The 8,035-nt window shown below is 48.4% G+C and overlaps 1 pseudogene; it reads right to left on the reverse strand.

Moving 5' to 3' along the window:
• Window positions 1–5,632: 5,632 nt before the first annotated feature.
• Window positions 5,633–5,751, reverse strand: LOC134890920 (5S ribosomal RNA; annotated as a pseudogene).
• Between the last annotated feature and the right edge of the window lie 2,284 nt (window positions 5,752–8,035).

Below are 8,035 nucleotides of genomic sequence, written 5' to 3' on the forward strand. Positions count from 1 at the left end.
GGAGGGTACTGTCACGATCCAGGTAATTTCTTATCAGTATTTACCTTCCAAATGCCTCCTGAGACTGTCCCAGTGTTCCAAACCTGGATTCCATCTGCACTGTCTGTGTGCAGCACTCTGCATCTCATTGTCTCAAATCTCTTTACTGTGATTCTGGCAGCTTCATGGTTAAAACTCACATGCAAGTTACAAACAGTCTTTCCCTCCAAGTTCAAACATGGGCGCAGCCATGTTTGTTGTCATCACATGTTACTTTGCAGCCAATCAGCTGCACTCTGCTCCCAGCCTGATTACACAGCAGCTGCACTCTGGTCTCTGGTTAATTGCCCACCAATCCCTGCTAACCTGTGGGTTTAAATAGCCTGTCCCAGCACTGAAGGATGTCAGTGCTTCAATGGTCTTCAGTGTTTCCAGTGAGCAGTTCTCCCATGGACTTTCTCTGCAGTGCTTCATTTGTCTCCAGTGGTTCCTGTGTGCAGTCTTCTACAGATTCTCCAGTGAACTCTCCTGCATTCAAGCCTGACTCCTCTGTGTTACACTCTGTGGTGTAACACGACACCTCTGTGATTAACCCTCTACAACATCACCTTACTCACCTGTGTCTGTATTCCGGCTTTCCAGCAGCCACTCTTCAACAACTACAGTTTTCCAGCGAACCCTAGCTTCATTTACAGTTTACAGAACTTTTCTCTACATTCCAGGTTACTGGTATTAACCAGTTGCACACCTAAATTTCCACTTGTGACTTTCTATTGTTTTTGCAGGATTTATGACTTTTCATTTAATAAAATCACTGAAAGATATTTCCAGTAGTTGTGGTCACGTCTTCGGGCATCCTAGCTACTGTCTTTACGCATGTCCAGGAGTCCTATCGCTCCTCCAACATTCAGGTACCCGTCAACCCCTACAACTGAGACTCCCAGTCACACTCTCCAACCCTCAGTTGTGAGAGACGGGAGGCCATCATGTCTATTTGAGGCGAAACACCTCCGGATGAAGGCCCCACTCTCCTGGATGGAGATCGTGCCTGCTGAGGAAGTCCACTCCCAGAATGAAGATTGCTGACAGCGCCACCGCGTGCCTTTCTTGTCACCTCTGACATCGCAGCTCTGCTCTTCGTCCCACCTTGTCGGTTTATGTAGACCACTGTCGTTACATTGTCCGACTGCACTTGAATGGCCTGATCTTGCAGAAGGTGTGCTGCTTGTAGAAGACCGCTGTACACGGCTCTTAGTTCCAGGATGTTTATTGGAAGGGATTCCTGACTTGACCACCTTCCTTGGAAGGTTTCCCCTTGGGTGACTGTGCCCCAACCTCTGAGACTAGCATCCATGGTTAGAAAGATTCAGTTCTGAACCCCAGACCTGCGGCCCTCCAGAAGGTGCGGCAGTTGCAGCCACCAGAGGAAAATCCTTGCTTTCGGCGACAGACGTATCCACTGGTGCATTTGTAGGTGAGATCCCGAACATTTGTCTAGGAGATCCAGGTGGAATGACCGAGCATGAAATCTTCCATACTGTAGAGCCTCGTAGGAGGCAACCATCTTCCCCAGAAGGCAAATGCACTGATGAACAGATACTCGGGCAGGCTTCAAGACATCCAGGACCATTGATTGTTTCGCCAACACTTTCTCCACCGGCAGAAACACCCTCTGCATGTCCGTGTCGAGGATCATCCCCAGGAAAGACCATCTCCTTGTCGCTCCAAATGTGACTTTGGAAGGTTCAGGATCCAACCATGTACCCTGAGCAGATGAGTCGTGAGAGCAATGGACTGTAACAACGTCTCCCTGGACGATGCCTTTATCAGCAGATCGTCCAGATATAGAATTATGTTCACTCCCTGTCTGCGGAGAACCATCATCTCTGCCATCACCTTGGTGAACACCCTCGGTGCCGTGGAGAGACCGAATGGCAGTGCCTGGAACTGATAGTGACTGTCTTAACAGTGCAAATCTGAGATAAGCCTAGTGTGGCGGCCTCCTCCAGACCTGAGATCACCGCTCTCAGAGACTCCATTTTGAATTTGAACTCCTTTAGATAAGGGTTTAACGATTTCAAGTTCAAAATCGGTCTGACCGAACCATCCGGTTTCGGTACCACGAAAAGGTTTGAATAGTGACCCATGTGTTGCACATGAGGTGGAACTTGAACAATGACCTCTGACTTTTCCAATTTTTGGATGGCTTCCTGATTTGAAAAATCGGTGAGGCGGGAGTTTTTGAAACTCCAGCCTGTACCCATGGGACACAATATCCTGTATCCAGGCCGGACGACACCCAGACGTGGCTGAAATGTCTGAGTCTCGCACCCACCAGCCCGTTCTCCAGGCTGTGCGGTCCACCGTCATGCTGAGGATTTTGAGGAACCAGAAGCAGGCTTCTGGTCCTGGGAACCTGTAGGCGCAGGCTTTTTGGATTTTGCTCGACCACCTCTAAAGGTAGTAGGGGGCTTGGACTTCTTTGTCTTTGCGATCCGAAAGGACTGCGATGGTGATGAAGAAAATAGGATTTTGGTACCTACCGGTAAATCCTTTTCTCTTAGTCCGTAGAGAATGCTGGGGACTCCAAAAGGACCATGGGGTATAGACGGATCCGCAGGAGCTTGGGCACACTATAAAAGACTTAAACTGGGTGTGAACTGGCTCCTCCCTCTATGCCCCTCCCCCAGACCTCAGTTAGAACTGTGCCCAGGAGAGATGGACAATTTTTGAGGAAAGAATTTAATGTTATAAACACAGTAAGTGTCATACCAGCTCACACCTCAAACACACCGTAGAACGTGGCATTCAATAGAATACCAGCCAACGGCATGAACAAAACACAGCCACATGCTGCGAGAATATGTAACACAACCCGCGTGTCCACCGAAGCAAAAATACGACCCCTCATGCTATGATATGAACAGTGGTAACAACCACCAGACAGAAAAAAGATAAACCACCAGGGTGTAACAAAAAGCAAGGACTGCAGACACCGTACGCACTGGGACGGGCGCCCAGCATCCTCTACGGACTAAGAGAAAAGGATTTACCGGTAGGTACCAAAATCCTATTTTCTCATACGTCCTAGCGGATGCTGGGGACTCCAAAAGGACCATGGGGATTATACCAAAGCTCCAAAACGGGCGGGAGAGTGCGAACGACTCTGCAGCACCGACTGAGCAAACATAATGTTCCCAAAAATCAGGGTATCAAACTTGTAAAGTATTGCAAACGCTTTTGACCCTGACCAAGAATCCGCTCGGCAAAGTTGAACCTCCGAGACTCCTCGAGCATTCGCCCAAGAAAATCCTATCTTTCCAAAAGAAGGAATCTCTACCGACTTCGGTGACTGCAAAATAGCCGTAGAACAAACATGCCAAATCGCATCACAGATTCAGCAAGTAACAAACTACAAAATGCAGTCTCCCAGAGTAAGTTGGGGACATACTAGATAAATAGGGCCTCTGTTACTCCCAACTGAGCCAAATTGATGACTTGCATACTCAAAACCCTGACTAGATCAAGGGAATTTTAACCAGCTAATGCCAAAGTAATTCCCGGCATCAAAATAGGCTGACTTCAGCGAAACCCAGAAAACCACTCTTGGTAGAACTACCAACCAATTACTCAATTCCTCTCTATCCATCTGAAAGATCAAACAAGGCTCTTATGAGGCAAAACCACCACTTCCGACCCCCGCCTTGCGGACGTCAAAGTCAAAAGCCTGACCACTTTCCAAGAGAGAAATTTCGTAAAGAAACTTAACAGTCTTGCCTCTACATCGGCTTGTAACGTATAGGATAAGCAAGACCTAGGTGAAAGTTCTCCATAGCAGCCTTCCTGGATACACACCGAGACACATAATTACTCCAACCACAGTTGTAACGCTGTGCCGTCAGTTCTTTCCAAGCCGGAAGAGCTGAAGAACGACTTCACTGGGAACCCCTATTCGGCATAGGATACAACCTTCAACCGAACCGCCGTTAGACGCAGCCGCGGTAAGTCCTGATACATGCCCCGATCTTGTTGTCTATGAGTAAACCATGAAAAGTGGATAGCCAACCCTCTCTGGTTAGACCGGATTTCAGAGGATCATCGGAACCTTTGAATATCTTACGCTTACCACTGTCAGAATGGTGAAAGCGGAGAGGCCACCTAGACCGACTAAAAACACTCACGGTGGCACAAGGATGTCCACCGCTATAACCTGAGTGTCCCTTAACCTGGAACCATCTCCTGGAGGCCTCTCGTTGAGGCGAAACGCCAACATGTCCAAATGCGACACTCCACAAAGACTTGTCATGTCTGGGAAAACTTCTCGATGATGACACTAGTTTCCCAACTGGATATCGTGTCGCGAAGAAAATCTATTTCTCCGTCGCTTACGGAGGACCGAAGACTGCTAACACAGCTTTCTCCAGACTTCCCACGTAACAGCAAACTGTGTACCTTCTGCCATTTCCGCTCTTTCCTTGTTGCGCCCTAGCAGCTTACTTACACCACTGCTGACAAGTCCTCTGGCAAAACTAACACGGGTAGAACACGAAGAATACTTTTGTCTAAAACCCTTAATTTAAGAAAGCTTATAACAGACAAGCTTCCCAACATGAACTTATCCTCTGGAAATATGTTGCTTGCCAAGGACTGCTCCCCATTTTCAGAGATCAGTATACACGGCCACCAGGATCCAAATCTGGATTCCGAACCTTCATTCCTCTAGAAACAAAGAACCGAGCAGACACCACAGGAGCGATGTCCTGGCCGATAGGATTATATTCCGGTGCGAGCGCATGTGAGACCCGGATCACCTTTCCAACTGTTCTCTTGAACAGCACTCCGGTATTAGCCCTGCTTACCGAAAAAGACCTCTTAGGCCACACCCATCTGTTCTATTTACAGCAAAGTAATGATGAGATGTCACCTCAAAGTCGATCCAACTCTGGATCCTCAGACCTCTTTCTACAGGAAAAACACCCACCTTAACCGGTCAGTATCTATTCTGAAACCCCCTGTCGACTTCTTCGTCGTTGGGAACAACAGTCAACCCCTGTGCTGAAGAACAGTCAGAGAGAGACGACAATTTGCACATTGATACAGGGACAAACAGACAATGTCCTGAACTTGACGCACCTTTGTATGATGTCGCGTACTACCTCCCCTTCCAGAGGGGAACGGCAAGATCAAGTAGAAACCACAGTAACGGAAACAACCGTAAGGAAGGATGTGTGGATTCTGTCAATAACTCGCTGGTCCTATACTATTGCTGGATTAGCTGAAATTTAGTAGATGAGTGCTCACAGGAGTGAGGACCCGCCCGATAGACTCAGCAATAAAAGGTGGATGTAGTGGAAACAGAAACGACATCCACTTCTGCGAACCTAACAAGGCTGCAGAACACTTACCTTTTCACCTTCCACTGTCTGCACAGAAAATGAAAAGAAAGGAACGGTATTGCACCGGTTAAAACGACTGCATTCCACAAAAACATGCGTCACCGTTGCGAAGGAGGCTAACCCACGAAGTTAAATTTACTAGTGGTATCCGCCAGAATTGACTGACCAGATGCCACACCAAACAGCTGTATACCTCCCACCAGCACATCCTGGAGACATTTCCCGCATTTTTCCAGTCACTTTGCAGCCTGCTGTTAGGCCTACAGCACCTGGTATTCCCAGGCGGTCTCCTATCCAAGTACTAACCAGGCCTGTCCCTGCTTAGCTTCCGAGAACAGACGAGATAGGGCGTGTTCAGGGTGGTGTGGCTGTAGGCTAATGTTATACAATATAATAAACATAGGCAAGCTTACCCACTCTGGGTAGGCCGCTCTTGTCGGATGCCTACCCGAACACAACACTCCCTCCAATGCATGCATTGCAAATAAGTACAAAGAATAGAAATAAAAATGTCACTTAGCTGCCTGTGCATGATCCTTTGCGACCGGGCTCTGCGTTGACCAAGAGTTGACTGTCATGATTTTCTCTCCGCGTTGTGAAGAGAATAATATTCGGACTCCTTGAGAGGATCGAAACCAACTCGTCACGGCCAATCTAGAGCTTAATCAATAGAGCAATCAGCACATGAGAAGAATACCATTATTTCAGCATTCATGGATATACATCCTTAAATACACAATAAAACACATATCCTAACTATGCATATATAACCCATATCTACATATATATATATATATATATATATACACATAGATATAACCTATACGCAAGTGGATTGTCCCGACCCGTCAAGTCTCTGGGAACATAAATGTGTTGCGACTGTGTATGACCATGTACTGACATGCCCCCGATCTGAATCTACCGGGAACGTTATAGTCGACAAAGACTTATTAAAAATCGACAGCAAGGAGGAGTAAGAGGGTAAAGACACTAATAACTACGGAACCCCGGGGGGGTCTGAGGGAGGCCTATAAACACAATTTTGATAACACTCCCCCCACATATACCTATAAATATACATATATAAATATATGTACAGGTACAAGGCCATGACAGCCTGATAATTCTTTACCCAGGAAATATATCTTTCCCTATCGTGTTTACTGATCTACTCACACAGACACCAATCTGCTAATACTTAATTTTCAGAATCAAGTATCGTCCCACACCGGCTAAGCCGTCAGTTATCCGCACAGCAGCTCGTGACTAATGCCTCACACCTGCCGACATGTGTAGACTAACTGATAGTGGGTAAACAAATAGGGAAACAGTGACACTATGTATTACAACACAGACTATGTGTCCATTATTAAAGTTAATGCTATATGAAACCCCTATAGCATTAAAACCACAGTGCCCCCCCCCCCTTCCCCCACCATCTTACTATAAAGCAAGTCCTGGTGGGGATATTGAAGAAAATGGCGCCGACACTCCGAGAGGCTATGCTCCGCCCCTTACCCGAAATATACTGGCTGGGCTCATATATGGAGTAAATACCCCATATACTTATCTACAACTGCCGTTCAGGGCGCCCCATCCTTGCGCCCTGAACCCAGGTACAGCGTTGGTGTGTGGGAGCATCAGCGCGGGACCACCGTAGTACGGGCGGCGCCAGGGACCCTGGAAGCCGGCCGCGGTTAGAAAAAGTTTCACAGCGCTTTAACACACGCCTACTGTATAATGCTGCTCAGAGCGCTCCCTCCCCAGCGCCCTGCACCCGTGGACGCCGGCGGCGGGGGGTCTAGGCGCGAAGCACGCTCTACCCTGCTGGCGGGGGAATGAGCCGCAGTGCCCAGGCACCGAACACATTTTTAAAGCCAGTCAAATTAAAAAACAACAGTAACCTGCCGCCCAGGGCGCTCCCCCCCCAGCGCCCTGCACCCTGTGAGTGCCGTTGTGTGGGAGCAGGGAGCGCAGCACTACCACTGTACCTCCGTTACTGATGTCTTCTGCCGTCCTGAAGTCTTCTGATTTTCTTATACTCACCCGACTTCTTTCTTCTGGCTTCTGTGAGGGAGTGACGGCGTGGCTCTGGTAACAAGCAGCTAGGCGCACCAAGTGATCGAACCCTCTGGAGCTAATGGTGTCCAGTAGCCGAGAAGCAGAGCATTGAAACTCACAGAAGTAGGTCCTGCTTCTCCCCCCTCACTCCCACGCTGCAGAGAGCCTGTAGCCAGCAGGTCTCCCTGAAAATTAAAAACCTAACAAAGTCTTTCAGAGAAACTCAGTAGAGCTCCCCTAGTGTGTGACCCATCACTCCTGGGCACAAAGTCTAACTGGGGTCTGGGGGAGGGGCATAGAGGGAGGAGCCAGTTCACACCCAGTTTAAGTATTTTATAGTGTGCCCAAGCTCCTGCGGATCCGTCTATACCCCATGGTCCTTTTGGAGTCCCCAGCATCCTCTAGGACGTATGAGAAAAGTGTTTCTTCGCAGAAGGAGCAGCTGAGGGAAGAAAGGTCGACTTACCTGCGGTTGCCGCGGAAATCCACGCATCTAGCGCTTCCCCAAATAGGGCCTGACCTGTGAAGGGTAGGTTCTCAACACTTCTCCTGGATTTCGCGTCTGCAGACCATTGGCGTAGCCAGAGTCCCCTGCGTGC

Source organism: Pseudophryne corroboree, chromosome 3, assembly GCF_028390025.1.
Source record: "Pseudophryne corroboree isolate aPseCor3 chromosome 3, aPseCor3.hap2, whole genome shotgun sequence".
In the NCBI taxonomy this organism is placed as follows: domain Eukaryota; kingdom Metazoa; phylum Chordata; class Amphibia; order Anura; family Myobatrachidae; genus Pseudophryne; species Pseudophryne corroboree.